We start from the raw sequence: 20,682 nt of genomic DNA, 5'->3' as shown, positions 1-20,682 counted from the left end.
GGGAGAGAACGCCAATTTTTCATTGCTCTGCTGCCGGGTTGTGACTGAGATTGCTGTATCTTTTGCTAATGAGTAGCAGTAATTTTACAGAGATAATCAGAAAGTGTGGGCCAACTGGTTCTTTATCATAGCAGTACTCTATGTGCCAAGCTTGCAAATCCCTTTTTATTTTGACATAAAAGGGGTGTGTGCATTGATGTGAAGAGCTAAGAGTTGAATGCCACACAGAGCTCTGGGAGATCCCCAACAGGGTGTGGAGGGCTCTTTACTGTCCCACATGAGACCAGCTTTTATGTTCCCTGTAATTGCAGCCATGCATGCAGCTCTGTTCTTTCTTCCCTGTAAGTGGGGGGGGGAAGGCCAAAACATAAAGTTGGCAACCATTCATTTACACAGGAGAGAAAGCAGGATACTCAAATTATGATTGCTTGAGGCAGGGGTCTGATTCCCCTGTAGTGCTGTTTCCTAAATGTTGTGCAGAGTCCCATCCCAGGCACTCTGTTAACAGTTCTCTCCTCCTCACAGGTTACTACTGCAGGGAGTTCCTTTCTAGAGATGAATGATCATTGTGAGGAATGGTCTTCTTCATGGTCTCTGTGAATATACACTAATGGGTTAATCTGTGCTTGTGCAGAGGTTTCCGGAATCTTCTAGAGCTTAACACTCGTTTATCAGGGCCACCCCCCCCAGTGCACATGGGCCGCCCGTCCTGGCTAGTGCCTCAGTTCCTTTTTGCCGCCACTGAGGTTTCTTCTCTCGGATGATGAGCTGCATTCGCCTCCTGCATTGAAAAGGAATTTTCTTGTTAGAAATCTTCGGATAGTGAGAGTCTTTGTTATTCCTTCCTTTTGCCACCCCCCTCCTTGAATCCCCTTTCTTTATTTAACATTTGTTTATTGTATCCTCTGGACCATTTAAATGGTGTACCTTGACAGGTTTGGGCTAAACCTGATAGAATTGTTAAATCAAATTTTGTACATGACAATAAGTAATTGTCAGGATCAGTACTGTAAAGAGAAGCAAAGCTTGAAAGTATACAGCTGAGGTGACTGGAACAGCTGTAAATGTAACCCTAGGATTGGTCATCCATAGGATAAAACTAGCAGACCAAGCATACACAATCTGTGGGTTGTTGTGGGTTGTTGGTGGTGATGATGCTGTTGGTGTGTTCGTGGAGAAGAGTCGTCGTGTTTCCTGTGCCTGAGAATTCTGGAGGAAGCCGTGTCTACGTGCTTGGTATTGAAGAGGAATTCTGGCAAGTTGGACGGAACATATGATATATGACTACTGAACTTATTTACTGGACATTGACTCTGATATATGCACTAAACTCTGTGGAAACTGTTGTGCATTACTTTGGAACTGAGAACAAAGACTTAGCTGTAAATATACCTGTATATTCTGTAAATAATACAACATCTGCTATCAACACTGCTCTGGTGCTTGGCATCTTCATCATCTCAGGGAAGATCTTTTGGTTATCACCCCCTGGTGTATACCTGTACTACTGCTACTCTGTCATACCTTGTGCCCCAATAAAATTCCATTCACTGACAGCCATGATTCCTGCCTTTTCTGTTTGGGCAAAGCTCACCAACGAGCTTCTTGCCCTTTTTGTAAAAAGTTTACGAAACAGGCACTTAAACTAAGGCAGCAATGTCTACGGTCTTATTTGTGGGAATGTTCCCTTTGTCCCATACCAACTATGGAACCTGCACCACCTTCTCAGGTTCAATCGGTTTCCCAAGGAGCCTCGGTTGCATCGTTAGCAAAATCAAAATCTATGTCTAAGACCATCACTAAGTCTACCACAGGGGCTTCGACACCAAAGTCTACACCGGTACCGAAGTCTTCTCCGGTACTGGACAAACAGCCTAAACACCAGAAGGACAAGACAACCTCTTCCATCCCGTTACAAGAGCAGCAAACTATTTGCCTTGATTCTATATCTGTGGAAGATGACAATTTGCCTCCATCTTCAGGCCAACCACCTTCGCCTCTCTTGGCTCAGTCCCCCTCGTGGACTAATACCTCGGCTAAGGTTACGGTACTGCCTCGTTATAACCACTCGAGCCCTTCGGGTTGCTCTGTCTCTGAGTGTCAGTCACATTCAGCTTCCATCACTGATCTGCAATCTCCGCGCAAGCGGACTTAGACACATCATACACCAGAGACTGGTCCTACTGATGTTGACACTCCACTTCCACAGATCTTGACAGGATTACTTGTATCCCATGATTCACTTTCACAGTACCGTCATCCGAAGAGGGTTACCCTCTGTGAGCCACCAGCATATTCTGAGCTCCTGCCACAGCGATACCAACACCGTCGATACCAGTATGGTGCCCCGATACGGAGGTCTCAGTACTACTACTATTCCGATTCTGGTTCTGAATCTTCTGTTCCATACCAACTGCGATACCATGATCAGTCCTCCTCGGCAGACAACTCCTCGATACCAGTACCGATACCAAGAGTTCAGAAGTCCTCCAGAAAGAGGAAGCATACCTCGCATCCTTCTCCTACCACACCGGTACTGAAACATGTTAAACCATCCTCCAAGCACTCGGTACCACGCACCGAACCCACCTCCTGTCTGCAGGTTCATCCATCATCAGTTCCAGTCACCACCACCTATGCTGGTCCTTCACCAGTATCTCATGAGATTGCTCATGCTCATCGATCTAATCGAGCTAAACCACATAAATCTACCATTCAGAATCCAGCTCTTAAACAAGCATCAACCAAACCACTGCACTGGCCGATAAAGTTGATGACCCATCTTCTCCAGGCTATTCCGCATCCTCACCATCAACAGATTCTGATACCTCTGACTCCATGGTACTCCCAGAGTCTCCTCCTAATCTGCCTACCCCTAACTCGATGTCATATTCTTAACTAGTCCTACGTATTGCTAAAGCGATGGATCTTGATGTACAACAACCAGTACAGTCTGAGTCTGATAAGGTTTACGAGGACATTGATGAGGACCAAACCCCCCCACACTCCGAATGGGGTTTATTCCATCTTTGCTCAAACCAAATAAACAATCTTGGGATAAACCATCTTCTGTGCCACAAATCTCCAGACGAGTTGAAAATTTATGCAAGACTCATGGAGACAATACGGCTTTTCTATCCAAACATCCGCTTCAGAACTTGGTCATAGTCGATGCAACTCAAAACAGAGCAAAGAATCAGTCTAACAGCACACTGAATAGTAAGGAAGGCAGGAAACTTGATATCTTTGGTCATTGGGTATACTCCCTAGCATCCTTCACATTACGTGTTGCTAACTACCTTGCAGCCATGGGTGCATAACATCATTTCTTATGGAACAAAGCACTTCCTTCTCTTCAGTCAGCTCAAGGCAAATATAAATGTAGAGGCCTCACCTCCCATCAAGAGGCCATGGCTGTTGCATGCCAGGAGCACATCACAGCAAGGCAAGTAATAGAAGCTGCTTTGAAGCACATGGCCACAGCCGTTGCCCTTCGAAGACATGCCCCTTATTTCTTTGAGCCTCACAAAGGAACACACACCCTTTTCGCTGCCACCAGGTATTCTCTAATACCACTTCAAGTCCCACACAGGAGCTGCCACCCCAAAAGGGTCATATAATTTAGGAAGCAAGGTTTAGGATTAAGTATTCTTTTATTATAGACTAAATCAACGGGAAAATCATATATGAGTTGGTTCAGGTGTTAATACTTTTATGATCATGTAGTCAATCACTTTACTATTAATTTTATATCTCTCTTGTAATGCTTATACGTTCATTCCTGCTTGTTCCAAGTGTTTTACTTTCAATTTCCTCTCCCAACCCCCTTTGATCTATTTCTAAACCCTAACACTCTCTATACATCTTCTGGTCCCCGATTCTTTCTACCTCTACCTAACTCCAACTGTCCCTGTCTCTTCAACTCCCTAACTGTCACTCCAGCTCTGCCCCTCCTGCTCTATCCATGGCTCCTCCCCCTTTTTTGCTGTGATGGACAGGCAGGAATGACATCACCTTTTTGGATTCCGCTACAGTGCATAACACCGTTTCTTATGGAACAAAGCATTTCCTTCTTTTCAATCAGCTCAAGGCAAATATAAATGTAGAGGCCTCACCTTCCATCAAGAGGCCATGGTTGTTGCGCACCAGGAGCGCATCACAGCAAGGCAAGTAATAGAAGCTGCTTTGAAGCACATGGCCACAGCCGTTGCCCTTCGAAGACATGCTTGGTTCCACTCAGCCCATATCTCTGATGATTCTTGCATGCTGATTGAGGATCTACTATTTGATGGAGTTGGCCTTTTCGACACCAGGACCAATGAGATCCTTGATAATCTCCAAAAAAAATGAGGAAAACTGCAAGATCTTACACTACTCAACCTTATTACAGGCCCCAGCGCTACCAATGGCGTCACCCATATCCTTATCAGCAATACAAATCCTTTCCTGATAAACAGCGATACTTACCACAGGCTACATCCACTTTCCAGACTCGCCATGCCACTCAGCGTCAGCGTCCCCATCAGTCCTTTCGTCGATCTAACAAAAAACGAAAGCAAAATCTTTGACTTTCAAGTCACACAGTCTTCCCCACTCCACTTACTACAGACTCATCAAACTCACCTTGCCACCTATTTTTCATCAAGGGTTGCCATCACCACCGACAAGTGGGTCCTCACTATCATTGCCACCGGTTACGCCATAGAATTCGCTGTCCTCCCACCCCCGAGGAGAGTCCTCACTCCACCATCCCATGTTCTCAGCCTAGAAGTTCAATCCCTTCCCTCAAAAGATGCTATTTCACCCGTCACCTCACCAGACACTGACCTCGGTTTTTTTTCCAGATACTTCATGGTACACAAGAGAGATGGCAGTCTCTGCCCTATCCTCAACCTACGGTACCTAAATTACTACATCTTTCAGCAATGCATCTAGAACACATCTTACTTCTGCTCCAGGGCAATGTTTGGCTTGCTGTCATTGACCTGACCGACGCCTATTTTCACATCAATATACGCCAGGACCACAGAAAGTTTCTCAGATTCTCTCTCCAAAATACTGTCTATGAATTCAATCTATAACCCACCAGACCACACCTCCCTCCACAGTGGTCACTACATACTGTTCTACGAAGTCTAATGGCACGGCCTTTTGAACCTCTTGTCACAGCGTCTGATCGCTTTCTTGCCTACAAGACCCTCTTCCTTGTGGCCATTACTTCTGCTCGTAGAGCCTCAGAACATGCTGTGCTTAGAGTCGACCCTCCTTTTCTTCAGTTTTACCTGGACAAGGTCACTCTTTATCTCAATGTTTCTTTTCTTCCAAAGGTTGTTTCTGAGTTCCACCTTAAGCAACTCATCATTTTACCTACCTTTTTTCCATCGCCTGTTACCGACTTGGAGCGTTCTCTCCACCTCTTAGACGTTAGGCGAGCATTGGCCTTCTATGTTTCAAGGACCGCCTCTTTCTTCAAATCCAAGAGACTTTTTGTTTCTCCGCACTTACCACACAGAGGATGCTTTATCTCCTCCCAAACCATCTCTAAGTGACTTGTATCAACCATTCGCCTGGCATATCAGCTGGCTAAGAAGCCTCTTCCAGATGGAGTTAAGGCTCATTCTACGCGGGCAGTGGCTACCTTTGCAGCATTCCTCAGAGGCATTTCTGTTCCTGATATCTGCAGGGCTGCTACATGGTCCACGCCGTCCACATTTGTCTCTCATTACCACTTGGACCTCCGGGCTAAGTAGGATGCTGCATTTGGACAAGCGGTCCTGTCATCTGTTCTTCCATGACGTCCCTCCTCCGATCAGGTACGCTTGTTAATCACCCATCAGTATGCATTCACAGAGACCACGAAGAAGAAAGAGGCTACTTACCCGTAACTCTGGTTCTTCAAGTGGTCATCTGTGAACTGATACTTTCCGCCCATCCTCCCCTCTGTCCATCACGTATGTTTGATTTTATTCAGCGGTGGGCAGTTTGGGAACTGAGGCATTAGCCAGGACGGGCAGACCATGTGCACGTTATGTTTAGTGTCTTACCAAATGTGTGAGAGAACATTAATTTTGTTTTTTCCCTTAATTTTCTCCAGGCAGCTCAAGGTGTCATATGTGGATCTTCCTGCCCCCTTTCTAAGCAGAACAGCCCTTAGAATTAGGTTAAGTGGAAAGAGGATGACTAGCCCATGGTGACCTCATTCAGGACAGAGTAAGAACTAGGAACCGGGTGATCATGTCAAGTCAACACAGATATAAGCAATCCAGTGCCCTCCAGATGCTTTAGACTTCAATGTCTATCATCCATGACCTTCGGACACTGTATATACATAGATGCTGAAAACAGCTGACTCCAACTTGTTTCAGGAGGGAGGAAATGGTAGCCCTTTGATCTTACCTTCTTTATTTTGGAAGGGAAGCCTTTCATCTTCCCAGTGTTTTGCACTTTGGATCCTAGAAGCTCCAGCCAGCATGACTGATAGTACAAGATTATGGGAACTGTAGTCAAAAACGTCTGAAACCTGAGGGAAGTAGAGGAAGGGAGGCACTTAAACGGTAATATATATACTGTATATTCCTCATTACAATTGTGGTGCAAAAATTTGCTTCTTTGCTATACTTTGGGATTATTCCACACACATGCCATGTTAGGCTATTTTCTAATATATATATATATATACACACACATCTGCCTTAAAAATGCTGGGGTTAGGGGTGCCAGACTGCCATGTAGTTCAAAATCCATGTATGACTCTTATGCCTCCCCCAAATATAACTTCATTCTCCTTATCAGGGTTCTCTTCCATAGCATTGGCAATCCTTTCCATAGAGTACTGTGTGTAATGAGCCTTAAAGGTCCTTATGAACCCCTAATCTAGAGGCTGAATTAGAGATGTTATGTTCGGGGGCAAGTAGACCACTTTGACGCCTTCAGTGTTGAACTCATGGGGTCCTGGGTGGCCAGGGCCACAGTTTTTTTTGAAGACTGATTGAGTGATTGAAAAAGGTCAGTTTATAACCAAACCGTGCTGTTCAGACCTGTGCAGTTCAAGGAACAAGTGTAATTAATAAATGTTAACTTTTTACCAAAAACAAGAGGAACCAGATTACTGGTCTTTATGAAGATGAATCAGTTCTTCAGGTAGTGAATACTCAGAAGTGGTTTATTATTCTGTTCTTCTGGGGGAGTATCCCGAGACTGTGCAGCTTGCCCAACACCACAGAGGTTGGCTGGAGGCACAGTGTGGAATCGAACTTCCAACCTCTGGCTCTGCAGACAGATACTTCACTCACTGAATTGTCCAGCCACCTACTAGTTATTCTAATGTGCAAAATGAATGTCATTAGGATCTTGTTTCTCAGTGTAACGTGGTCCTTATGACACAATATTCCTAAGTGCTACACAAAGGCCACATTCCTTGGACTCCACTTGCTTTGTGTTAGATCTACAAGCGGCATTGTACCCAGATGGGTGATATACAAATAAAATAATTTGTTTTAAAAATTATTTATTTATTTTTATTTCATTGGATTTCTACCCCACCCATCTAGACCAGAGGTTTAAATAAATAGATTTATTCAAATAGATTTAAATAGATAAATTTAGATTTGAATAGATAAATATCTATTTAAATAAATAAATAGATCTGACGTTTAGACTCTTTCAAATGTTGTACTTGCCCAATGGGAACAATATCTCCACAGGAATTTGTGAGCCATTTTAATGAGGGTTTATGTGTTGTGGCTATAATTGAAGGGAGCCCCATGGAAATCTTTGGAATCTCTGTTAACTTCTTTAGGATGGAGTGCAAAAAGTATCATATCAGTGACTAATAAGGTGTAGATTTTTCACTGGGTGGCGGGGGTAGAGGGGGAGAAATTACTGCAGGCTGCTGAATGCAGAGGAGGCCCCAATCCAGTTAGCATGGTTGTGTTAGCACCTGAACAGTTCCAGTATGTCTTTTATTGACATGGGGAGTAAGGAGTGTCCCTTACTTCTTGTTTCTCCATGTAATGTGGTCCTTATGACACAATATTCCTAAGTGTCCTTTTTGGCCATCCTATTTTATCATATTTTACATCAAAGCATTCACTACACAGACTTCCACTTTACACACACACACCCCAAAATGGGGGTGGAGATTATTTAAAGAAAGCAGGCTTCTCAGTCTTCTCCAAAGCAGTTCTTGGCACCCAGCCTGCCTAACTTGTGCAATGAGTTTAAGCAACATCTGCTTTGCCCATTAAAGTGATTTCTCCTTACACTGGCTGCGAGCCGATACGTTTGCTGCAACTCATTAACAGCAATTTCCTTCCCACTGCAAAGAGTTCACTGAACTCCAAATTGGATTGCAGCTCTACACATCTATATCACTGCTGTGCAGGACCTGCCATAGAATTAGGTCTTGGCTCCATGTGTCTGTACTCCCGGGCCAGTGGAAAATAAAGGGAGCCTCCGTGACACAGCTAGGGACTGGCCTTTGGCAGAGACACTGGTGATTCAGGAGCAGTGGCAGACGGTGATGCAAGACGGGCTGCTGCTCCTCTGGCTCAGCTGCCATTAATTACTAGGGGAAGGAGAGCCAAGCAGTGGGCGGCATTTGTGTTCCTCCATACCAAGTTAAGTCCCCACTGTCCTTTGGCCACAGGTTTTTGGTTGACCCAGTTCTGATGCCAGCAGAAAAAGCCATTGTCATCTGTGTGGTGACCATCATGTAGACTGACTAGAGAGACTGCATGGTTCCTTTTGCTGCCATTGGCTCAGCTTCTATGATGTCACAGAAGTTGGCATATTAACATGAAGCTGCTCTGTGCTGGTTGGGAGGCTTTAGTGGCAGAATTCTGAGATCAGTGATCAACTTTGGGTTGTTTTGGCTTACTTTATTGAAATTAAGATTTATTAATTTTGCCTCAACAATTCTCTAGTTCCATGGCCAGAATCCAGTTGGCGTAACTTGCGCCACATAAGCCATATTATGTCATCATATGACAACTGGGATTTTCGATTTAAACTTAGTTGAAAGCTTCCTATTCCATCTTTTTAGGTTCCGCGGTTTCTTAGGGCTCTTGGGGAAGCCTTCGGGAGCCTTGGGATACCGGGGGCGAGGGAGGGATTTGATAGTCAAAACTTGCTGCTGGATTGCCACTGCCAGAATTGGGACGCCAGAGGTAACTTTCAGCTATTAAAGTCCTCTCAATCCCAAGGCTTCCCTGCCTAGAGCAAAAGAGAGCCATGGGGAGCCTCAGAAACTGAAAGGGGGGGGGAGATAAGAACCTTCATTAATTTAAATAAAAAATACCAGTCACTGAATGGTGACATCATTCCACTTACACAGCGTAAAGTTGCACAAAGGATTTTTACCAATGATTCTGATTAAATTTTAAATAATTGTTTTCCTGTTTACAGTACAGTGGGGTCTCTACTTAAGAACTTAATCCATATTGGAAGGTGGTTCTCAAGTTGAAAAGTTCTTATGTTGAATCTGCATTTCCCATAGGAATGCATTGAAAACCATTTAATCCGTATCTGCTCTTTTCCGTCCATAGAAACTAGAGTGGAACCTCTACTTAAGAACTTAATCCGTTTTGGAATGGTGTTCTTAAGTTGAAACGTTCTTAAGTTGAAGCAAAATTTCCCATAGGAATGGACTGAAAACCAGTTAATCCGTTCTGGCTGTTTTTTTGTTATGTAGAGGTGTGTTGGTACATTGAAGCATTAGTTCCCATAGGAACTAATGCAAAGCTGGTTAATACGTACTCTACCACTAGGGGGAGAATTTTTTTTAACCTAAGATGACCTAAGGTTAAAAAAAGAGCAGGAAAGTTTTTTTTTTCCTGTTCTTATCTTGGATTTCTGTTCTCAAGTAGAAGCAAAATTTAGCAAATGGAGCTGTTCTTAAGTTGGATTGTTCTTAAGTAGGGACATTCTTAACTAGAGACCCCACTGTAATAAAAACATGTTGCAAGCTGAATAAAGTGGTTGTGGCGATCCCCCCCTTTGTGCCCTTTATACCTCTGGGCTCCACAAAGGTAAATACGCCCTTTCCACTGCCACCAGGTATTATCCTAATACTAATTCAGGTCCACACACAGGAGCTGTCACCCCAAAGGGTCATATAATTTTAGGAAGCAAAGGTTTTAAATAAATATTCTTTTATTATTGAACAAAATCATAAGGAGAATCAAATATAACTGTGTCATATATTCATGTATATTAAATCAGGTGTTAAAGTATATCAGATCATGTCAATATTTCTCTTGTTATACTGATGTGTTCATTCCTGCTTGTTCAATATATTTTACTTTTTCAATTTCCTTTCTTAACCCCTGTTTTCTATTCCTAAACCCTAGCACTGTCTCAATAACTTCTGGTCCCTAACTCTCTCTATCCCTATCTGATTCCAACTCTCAACTGTCTCTCCCAGCTGTCCCAACTGTCATTCTGACTCCGCCCCTCCTGCTCTGTCCTCTGATTGACATGCAGGAATGACATCATACTTTGGGTTCCGTTACAGTGGTATACATGACAATCTACGGAGGAGCATTTTCAAACATACAAGCAAGTTTAAAAACAAAGCATATCACTAGCATCAAACAGATTCTACCTGGGAGTGTTGTGGTTCTTTGAATAAGTGAAGCTTAACTGCTACGTATTTGAATGAAACCAACAATGACCCCAGGTAAATTTTCCCTGTTCAGTAATTTCATAATTTAGGAGCCACTTCACAAAAGGCACATGTTATGTGCCATCAAATCAGAATGCAACTCTAACGGGACTCTCAGTGTAGGTGAGATATTTAAGGATTGTTTTCCCCCCAGTTCCACACCCCTAGTGAGTTTCCATGTCTGAATGGGGATTTGAACCTGGGTCTTCCGAGTCCTATTCAACACTCTATCCATGACACCACAATGGGTATATTGGATAAATACTTGCTTTGAAATATGTATTTTTCTGATACACAAGAACACCATAAAAAGACAACACAATGTTTTATGGGACCTTAAATAATTACTTAATCTGTAAGTATCTCTGGTTGAAAGCACACATTGTTATTGGGGAATTTTGGTTAAAAAAAGGAGTTCAAGGAATTTGGTCATTCCTTTAGTTAGCAGAGTATAAGGCAGAAAAAACACCAAAACATGGAGAGATCTGCCCAGTCTCACAAAATACCCTCCCTCATTTGCACACAAAACTAGCATTTTGTAAGGTAAAAATAGCCCCAGAAGCATTTAAAGCAGAAAAAAAGCATATTGTTACTTACAGTAACTATATAGTTTTAAAAAGAGAGAACAGAAAACAACATTTGAGAATGCAAAGGACAGACAACATGGTACACTAATTAAAGTTCCTCACTTTTCAGCAAAGCTGAAAAAATAAATAATAAAAATGCAGGGAGAAGCTGCTACAGTCCAGTGACCTCACTGATCCTCAGCAATTAGAAGAAATCAGAATTTTCCTTTGGTGCCAAATAGAGATGAGCATGAATCACTGGATTCTGCCAGTTCAGTTATCAGCTGAACAAGCGTTTGGCACTTCAAAACCCCGCCCTTCTCCAGCAGGCACCCAGTCGGAAACAGAGTCCTGGGTTCCCTGCCCCACCTCCTCCAGGCATAGCCTCTGAGTGTGCGCCTGCTGGAAGAGGCTGAGCTTTGAAGCGCTGAACACCTTTTTGGCTGATAAACTAACTGGAATTAACCAACAAAACGGCAGTTTGTGCCCATCCCTAGTGCCAAGCGAGTGTCTCCCTCATAAGATATTGATATTTTAGATTATTTCCCCAGCACTTTTAATTGTATGAAGGCTTTTTTATTTCAACAGTTTTAGCCCTCACAAATGTCAGATATGAGTTAGAGATCTGTATGGGGTGCCACCCTGCCTCATGAGTGTTCATGGGCTCCTTGCTCCATTCATAAGTAACCCTGAGTAGGTCTGTCTTTACGCATTTGACTGAAGAGAATGCACATCTCCAGTGTTTTACACAACAGAGTGATGTAGCAGAGTGATAAAAGAACAATGCAGTACACAACATGCTCAATGCACATAATTCTTTTGCATAACATGGAAAGTGGATGAGGTCTGTGGATTGCATTGGTTCTTTTTTCCTCTCACTCTGTCATTTCATCCTTTCTCTCCGAGTCATGTGATATGGAGAGAACAGTGGATTTTTGGCACCCAAAGAACTGGATGACACCACAGGCCCATGAACTGATAATGAAGTTGCAAGTTCCTTACCCATCCAAAACAAGACAAGGATACCTCAAGGGATGCCTTGTTGGTGTGTATCAGTTGAATACTTCTGGGGTCCATTATTTATAGTTATTGCTCACAGATGGATACTCCTGCTCATGCATCTTAAAGGTAAGATGGTTGTTGTTACGCTGTATGTATTGGTGTTAAAGATACATATATAGTTAACCAATGTACTAAAGATTTATGAGAGAATTTATGAACTCTGCCAGATCCCACTTAAGCTGTACCATTCTGCATTGTCCTTGGTCTTCAAGATCTTCAGAGGAGGTCTCAGTCCCTTTGCCATCGCAGGCATGTCTGATGGAAACATGAGAAAGAGTCTTCTCAGTGATTGCTGCCAGGTTATGGAATATTCCCCCCAGGGAACCTACATTATTCCCCTTTTATCTGTCAGCCAATAGCTGAAGACCCATCTCTTCAGGCGGGCTTTTAACAGAATCTCTGGATGCTGTTTTTATAGCTAAGTAAGTTAGCTTTTAAAGCTTTAAATGTTTTTAATTACCTAATATATTTTTAAGATTCCCAGTGTGGCATAGTAGATAGTGTGATGGACTCAGATTCTGGAAAACAGGATTCACATCCTCACTCAACTGTGAAAACTCACTGGAGGAGTCAAACTGGTAAAGCCACTCCTCAAATATCTCACCTACCTTGAAAGCCCTATTAGGGTCATTGTAAGTCGCTTCCATGTTGATGGCACAGAACACACACAATATATATTCTTAATTATTATTGTAGTTTAATTGCTTTTTGCTGTGTAATTTATTATGTTTTTAGTTTTACTTGTGAGCCGTCTTGAGTCCCCTCCTTGGGAAAAATGATACATAAAAATACATAACATGAGCAAATAAGCACATCATTATCACATAATTGTAACAATCATGGCTCCATCCTGAGGAATTGTGATGTTTGTAGTTCAGGGAGGTACTCATGAAGTCTCCGCAAACGAGGAGTAGTGCATTTGCCTGAACTACTGCAGATAATTCCTCAAACTACAGACCCTAAGATTGTTAGGATAGAGCTGACACTGCTAAAGGATATCAACTGCTATTCCTGTGTAACACAGATAGAAGTAGGTCCTGTCCCACTGGTTACAAAGAGCAGACTAGCTTTTAAAACATCTTTATGATGTTGCACTCGGTATCAGACCACATCTTACTTCACACCCCCAGTATCTTTCAAAGCACCATTTAATTATTGTGCTTTAAGTGAATCATGTCCGTTCACTAAAGGGGGGGGACAAAAGAAAATGTGACACTTCAGCACACACAAGGAGAACAAATCCACCCACAGTGAACACTGAGAGGTCTAGTCCACGTTTACTGCAGTCTTTCATGAGCAGACTGGCTGGACAGCTCACTGCACTAGGTGCCTGGCAGTTAAGGTAGAGGTTAATAGGTTAACTCCAATGTGGTTCCTCTGCAGCCTTAGGCAAGCTGCACAGACCCAGAGTTCCCCCGTAAGTAAGTAAGTAAGTAAGTAAGTAAGGAAGGAAGGAAGGAAGGAAGGAAGGAAGGAAGGAAGGAAGGAAGGAAGGAAGGAAGGAAGGAAGGAAGGAAGGAAGGAAGGAAGGAAGGAAGGAAGGAAAAATAAGCAACTTCTGAGAACTCTAGCTAGAAAAACTTGGACATTGAAAACTAACTTGATAGAATATAATTATTAATTATTATTCATGTGAGTGCAGTAGGTTACAGGTACCAAAAACTTACTGAACCATAAAAAAGCCTTACAGGTTTGACAATGTAAGAGGCTTCTGCCCCATGTGCTACACTTGGACTAGTAGTTTGCTAGCTGCCTGTAATCTCCAGATGGTCTTAACTTTACACACAGACCTCATGAGGCAACCAGATGGAGGGGGAATTCTTGCTGCATCCAGAAAGGGTAGCTTCTAGGTTGCTGGAGGTAGCCTATCCCACTCTTGGGAGTAAGCAGCAAGAGTGTCCTGTTCCCCTGCCTGATCATGAACTGGAATGCAGCTGAATTCTAATCATAACACCAGGGCATACCCCAGCAGTTCACATGTGCTTTTTCTTCTAGTTTGGGAGCACACAGAGTGTGTTTAATAAGCCAGGTACTTTCTCAATTTTCCCTTAAGACGTCTTCGTTTGGGAAGCCAAGCAGGCTGCAAGACTGGGCTTGTACGAGCTGTGGGAATTAAATGTGTCCAAATAGTACATATGATCCCTTAAGAGCCAGGCTGGTGGACATATTTCCCGTCCCGTCCCTGCCCCCCAAAGTCAGACGCCTTCTCTCTCTTTCTCTCACTGTCTCGTTCTGTGCCCTTTCCAGCACCAGTTCCCAAGCTCTGGAATCAAGAGGCTTATTCTCTGGAGAATGTTTGATGGAGACAGATGTTTCAGGGATGGTCCAAATAAGTACGTGACATACGCCAATTCCCGATTTAGGACTAGTTTCCGCAAGCCATGTGTGTGCTTGGTGTGCTAATGTGTCTGGTTCTGCATTCGGCTTAGCCTGTATCGATTTGGGAGCTGCTGGTCAAAGTAGTAGGGAAAGACAGAAACAGAGATGGGAAAATATCCTTTTCTTTCTTCTCCCACTTTTTTGGACAACCACTCCCAGGCTACAGGCATCGTGGCCAGTGGCCACATTGGCTGGGCTATTCTTGGAGTTGCAGTTTCCTCATCTCTGGACTAAAAATGTGCTATATTGACAAGGCCACATTTGCAAAGCTGGCTGCCACCGAAATAAAGGTCCAAAACACTGTTTTTTCCATACATCAAGCAGGTACAGTGGTACCTCGCTAGACGACGACCCCGCTGTAGGACGAATCCGCAGGACGGTGACTTTTTGCGATCGCTATAGCGATTTGCAAAACAGTCATTCCTATGGGGGAATTCCGCTTGATGATGATTTGGTCCGTGCTTCGCGAACCGTTTATTCTCAAGATGACGATCTTTACAGCTGATCGCTGGGTTCCTAAAATGGCTGCCCTGTGTTTTCTGGACCCATGCTTTGCAGGGCAGCCATTTTAACTGCTGATCGGGGCTTGGAAAATGGCTTCCCCTATGGGCAATCTTTGCTGGACGACGAGGTAATTTCCCCACTGGAACACATTAAATGGGTTTCAGTGCATTCCAATGGGGAAAGGGTTTTCGCATGATGACGATTTTGCTTAACAGCAATTTTCCCGGAATGGATTATCGTCGTCATGCAGGGCACCACTGTACTTCCCTATTAGGGTATAGGTAAACTGCACATTGCCTAAAGATGGCAAACGTGGGACCTCTCCAGCTGTTGTTGTGCTCTGACTCCCATTGGCTACATAGGCCAGAGCTGATGGGAGCTATAGCTGAATGATGTCCGATTTGGCCATTAGCTGGCAGGATAAAGGAGATCACAAGCTAAAACAGAGAAGTGGGTGATACACAGTTGCTGGGCCTTGCTGAATCCTGTTCAAAATAAATTTTAGCTATTTCATATTTTGAGTATCAGTTCATCTATTGGTTTTGTTTTTGCCCTTGGATAAAAATCAGCATTTCTGAAGCAAGCAAATTTTCTGCTCAGATTGTGCCCATTATGTGTCATTGCAGATTTCATTTTAAAAGAGGCTTTCTTCTTTTGTGCCTCTTTTAAGAGGGTCTTCTTTAAGACAGTGCTTCTTTTGTAACCTTAATATATTTGCATCCAATATAAGAGTATCCTTTAAAAAACAACAACTGCGGCCTGTTCAGTAACAGATTCCGTTTTAATTCAATAGGGTTTTTCAAATGGTGAGTAAATGTTTAACCAATGAGAAGTTCTTAACAGGTTAAAGCCACCAAGGAATTGACATCACTTCAAGCTGCAGGTAACATCTGAATGTTTTAAGAGTCTTACTCTTTAGCTGTATATAGGCATTATGACTGAACAGAGAATATCCATGTGTGGAAGGGCCATGGGACCCTGTGTGCTAGGCATGCTCTAACATTCTTAGATGCCCCTTTAAGCCTCAGAGGGTTCGAAGTGGCTTCTGTGCATGATGCTGTGGACTCACACAGAAGCTTCCATATGATTAGAAACTCCTGACAAAGCAGACCTCATGGTCAGATGGCAGCTTCGGTTTAAGTATGCATTTGTCCTACAGACCTTCCCACCCCATATAGTAAGGTCGGATGGGATGGGGGGGATGCAGTATACAGAGCCCAAAACATATGTTACTATTTCCTCTTCAGATCTAACACCTGAACACACAAAACTAGCTTGATGAGGGAATTAGATTACCACCACCCTGAATGCACCCAATGGCATATGATTAGTCCATACCTACGGACCACCTAAATGCACCTGATATTGTCCAGTTTTGGAAATTAATCTGTGGCATATCTGAATAGTATTGGGATGGGAGACTATGAGACAATACCATGGATTTCCATGTAGGGATGAACCTCCATTAGAGCTACTACCAGTCAGAGCTGGCAATGCTGAGTGAGAGAGCAAATGCTGAGATTCAGTATAAGGAAATTTCCTGGGTTTCTGTGGGTTATGTTCCTCAATGATAGCCTCTCTCAAGCTGATGTTTTGGAGTGCAACCTTCATAAGCACAAATCAGTACACCAGTGGGTCATGAATGATAGGAATTTTAGTCCAAAAACATCTGGAGAGTACAAGAGTGGGAAAAATGGCTCTGTGCAAATTCTTTCTCCAATATTCAAGTTTAGTAGACCTGGAAACCCCTTCATGGATTGCTGCCTTGTCGTGGCGAGGGGGCTTGAGTAACTCAGAGAAGCTATGGGCTATGCCGTGCAGGGCCACCCAAGACGGACAGGTCATAGTGGAGAGTTCTGACTAAACGCAATCCACCTGGGGTAGGAACCGGCAATTCCACTCCAGTATCTTTGCCAAGAATGCCCCATGATCAGAAACAAAAGGCTAAAAGATATGACGCTGGAAGATGGGCCCCTCAGGTCAAAAGGCGTCCAACATACTACTGAGGAAGAGCGGAGGACAAGTACAAGTAGCTCCAGAGCTGATGAAGTGGATGGGCCAAAGCCGAAAGGACGCTCAGCTGTGGACGTGCCTGGAAGTGCAAGGAAAGTCCGATGCTGGAAAGAAAAATACTGCATAGGAACCTGGAATGTAAGATCTATGAACCTTGGGAAGCTGGAGGTGGTCAAACAGGAGATGGCAAGAATAAACATCGACATTCTGGGCATCAGTGAACTAAAATGGATGGGAATGGGTGATTTCAACTCAGATGATTATCATGTCTACTATTGTGGGCAAGAATCCCGTAGAAGGAATGGAGTAGCCCTCATAGTCAACAAAAGAGTGGGAAAAGCCGTAATGGGATATAATCTCAAAAATGATAGAATGATGTCAATACGTATCCAAGGCAGACCTTTCAACATCACAATAATCCAAGTTTATGCACCAACCTCCATTGCTGAGGAGACTGAAATTGAACAATTTTATGAAGATTTACAACACCTTCTAGAACTGACACCGAAGAAGGATGTTCTTCTCATTCTGGAGAACTGGAATGCTAAGGTAGGGAGTCAAGAGATAAAAGGAACAACAGGGAATTTGGCCTTGGAGTTCAAAACGAAGCAGACCAAAGGCTAATAGAGTTTTGTCAAGAGAACAAGCTGGTCATCACAAACACCCTTTTCCAACAACACAAGAGGCAACTCTACACATGGAAATCACCAGATGGGCAACATCGAAATCAGATTGACTATATTCTCTGCAGCCAAAGATGGAGAAGCTCTACACAGTCAGCAAAAACAAGACCTGGAGCTGATTGTGGCTCTGATCATCAGCTTCTCATAGCAAAATTCAAGCTTAAACTGAAGAGAGTAGGAAAAACCACTGGGCCACTCAGGTATAATCTAAACCAAATCCCTTATGAATACACAGTACAAGTGAAGAACAGATTTAAGGAACTCGATTTGGTGGACAGAGTGCCTGAAGAACTTTGGATAGAGGCTCGTAACATTGTACAGGAGGCAGCAACAAAAACCATCCCAAAGAAAAGGAAATGCAAGAAAGCAAAGTGGCTGTCCAATGAGGCCTTACAAATAGCAGAAAAGAGAAGGGAAACAAAATGCAGGGGAGATAGGGAAAGTTACAGAAAATTGAATGCAGACTTCCAAAGAATAGCAAGGAGAGACAAGAGGGCCTTCTTAAATGAACAATGCAAAGAAATAGAGGAAAATAACAGAAAAGGAAAAACCAGAGATCTGTTCAGGAAAATTGGAGATATTAGAGGAAAATTTTGTGCAAAGATGGACATGATAAAAGACAAAAATGGAAGGGACCTCACAGAAGCAGAAGACATCAAGAAGAGGTGGCAAGAATACATAGAGAAATTAGAAAGTTTTGGATATCCCGGACAACCCAGACAATATAGTTGCTGACCTAGAGCCAGACATCCTGGAGAGTGAGGTCAAGTGGGCCTTAGAAAGCCTGGCTAACAAGAAGGCCAGTGGAGGTGATGGCATTCCAGTTGAACTATTTAAAATCTTAAAGGATGATGCTGTTAAGGTGCTACATTCAATATGCCAACAAGTTTGGAAAACTCAACAGTGGCCAGAGGACTGGAAAAGATCAGTCTACATCCCAATACCAAAGAAGGGCAGTGCCAAAGAATGCTCCAACTACCGGACAATTGCACTCATCTCACACGCCAGCAAGGTTGTGCTCAATATCATACAAGGTAGGCTTCAGCAGTATGTGGACCGAGAACTCCCAGAAGTACAAGCGGGATTCCGAAGGGGCAGAGGAACTCGAGACCAAATTGCCAACATGCGCTGGATTATGGAGAAAGCCAGAGAGTTCCAGAAAAACATCTACTTCTGCTTCATTGACTATGCAAAAGCCTTTGACTGTGTGGACCACAGCAAACTATGGCAAATCCTAAAAGAAATGGGTGTGCCTGACCACCTTATCCATCTCCTGAGAAACCTATATGTGGGACAGGAAGCAACAGTTAGAACTGGATATGGAACAACGGATTGGTTCAAAATTGGGAAAGGAGTACGACAAGTATTGTCACCCTGCTTATTTAACTTATATGCAGAATACATCATGCGGAAGGCTGGACTGGAGGAATCCTAAACTGGAATTAAGATTGCAGGAAGAAATATCAACAACCTCCGATATGCAGATGATACCACTCTGATGGCGGAAAGTGAGGAGGAACTAAAGAACCTTGTAATGAGGGTGAAAGACGAGAGTGCAAAAAACGGTCTGAAACTCAACATCAAAAAAACTAAGATCATGGCCACTGGTCCCATCACCTCCTAGGAAATAGAAGGGGAAGATATGGAGGCAGTGACAGATTTTACTTTCCTGGGCTCCATGATCACTGCAGATGGAGACAGCAGCCCCAAAATTAAAAGACGCCTGCTTCTTGGGAGGAAAGCAATGACAAACCTTGACAGCATCTTAAAAAGCAGAGACATCACCTTGCCAACAAAAGTCCGAATAGTCAAAGCTATGGTTTTTCCTGTAGTGTTGTATGGAAGTGAGAGCTGGACCATAAAGAAAGCTGACCGCAGAAGAATTGATGCCTTTGAATTGTGGTGCTGGAGGAGACTCTTGCGAGTTCCCTGGACTGCAAAGAGAACAAACCTATCAATTCTAAAGGAAATCAACCCCGAGTGCTCATTGGAAGGACAGATCCTGAAGCTGAGGCTCCAGTACTTTGGCCATCTCATGAGAAGAGAAGACTCCTTGGAAAAGACTTTGATGTTGGGAAAGTGTGAAGGCAAGAGGAGAAGGGGATGACCGAGGATGAGATGGTTGGACAGTGTCATCGAAGCAACCAACATGAATTTGACACAACTCCGGGAGGCGGTGGAAGATAGGAGGGCCTGGCGTGTTCTGGTCCATGGGGTCACGAAGAGTCGGACACGACTAAATGACTGAACAAAAAAAAGACCTGGAAAAGGTTTATGTGAGTGATCTTTTAAAACTGGTATTTCAGCTACAATATGGAATGGAGAAGACAACAACAGGTACTTCCTATGAAGCTCCTGTTTCAATTTTCTGTTCAATAAAGATGAATACATGTATGGTCATGGTGTGCAAAAGGCCACAACTTTATGCACTTCCCTTTCCTTCCTTTTTCTCTAACTAATTTTAAAGTAGGCCTTTGCTCAGGCAAAAGTTATTTCATTCTACCCACTCTTGCTTGTATACAGGGATGTTTGCTAACCTTGTTATTATGCTCTAATGTTTGGGAATCTTCCAGTGCTGTAAGCTTTTGGCTTAGGTCCGATGACAAGAATAACTCTTTGTTAAAGTGACAGCATTCATTGAAACCTTTTGCCATGATTCTGTCTCCAAACAGTCACATGTCTGCTTGACCATCTGCTGTTGGAATTTATATTTTTAAGTTTGCAGTTTGTGTACAATCGTAATTTTCATTGTGCTGGCAAGTCACTCTTTTGGAGGGATAAATGTTCAACAGACCTCCATCACGGTGACCAT

At 43.3% G+C, this 20,682-nt stretch overlaps 1 long non-coding RNA gene across 1 annotated transcript; it reads right to left on the bottom strand.

Moving 5' to 3' along the window:
* Nucleotides 1-349: 349 nt before the first annotated feature.
* On the bottom strand, nt 350-6,521 carry LOC140705915 (uncharacterized). Its single transcript, XR_013543986.1, has 3 exons — nt 6,397-6,521; nt 4,468-4,539; nt 350-781 (listed from the first exon to the last, which is right to left on the bottom strand). It is a non-coding gene; the product is annotated as an uncharacterized LOC140705915 (long non-coding RNA).
* Nucleotides 6,522-20,682: the final 14,161 nt, after the last annotated feature.

This window comes from Pogona vitticeps, chromosome 3 (assembly GCF_051106095.1).
Source record: "Pogona vitticeps strain Pit_001003342236 chromosome 3, PviZW2.1, whole genome shotgun sequence".
In the NCBI taxonomy this organism is placed as follows: Eukaryota; Metazoa; Chordata; class Lepidosauria; order Squamata; family Agamidae; genus Pogona; species Pogona vitticeps.
The sequence above is the reverse complement of the archived record's forward strand: the minus strand, read 5'-3'. Positions and strand labels throughout refer to the sequence as shown.